This window comes from Mastomys coucha, unplaced genomic scaffold, assembly GCF_008632895.1.
Source record: "Mastomys coucha isolate ucsf_1 unplaced genomic scaffold, UCSF_Mcou_1 pScaffold12, whole genome shotgun sequence".
In the NCBI taxonomy this organism is placed as follows: domain Eukaryota; kingdom Metazoa; phylum Chordata; class Mammalia; order Rodentia; family Muridae; genus Mastomys; species Mastomys coucha.
The window spans coordinates 83,041,676-83,042,130 of record NW_022196894.1 but is presented as its reverse complement, the minus strand read 5'-3'; positions in this window follow the sequence as shown (position 1 = coordinate 83,042,130).

The following is a 455-nucleotide window of genomic DNA, read 5'->3' as shown; positions in this document are numbered from 1 at the left end:
CCAAAAAGCAAAATATGAATGAGAGAAAAAAAAGTGAAATAATTTTAATTATTTAAGTCAATAAACACAGCATCTATTTATAGTTTTAGAGTCTCCCTTTTGTGGTAAAACTCCAAATATCATGGAAGTGAACAATCACTTTCTGATTGGATTTAAGTCCTGTTTCACAAGATGAAACCCATACACAGCACCATTATCCAGTGAAGAGTCTGTGGCTAGACCAGACACATACACTATAGGAAAGCCTACTATTATTCTAAATGGGTGTTGTATTACACTCTCAATGACTTATTATCCATCATTCAACCCACATGAGAGAAGCTACAGGAGAACCTACTATTATTATTCTTCTAAGTGAGCAATGATGAGACTCCTGGTGACTTATCATCTGTCACTCAGCCTACAACAGAGAAGTATTGTTTGCAGAATATGATAGTTAACACAGAAATCTACAA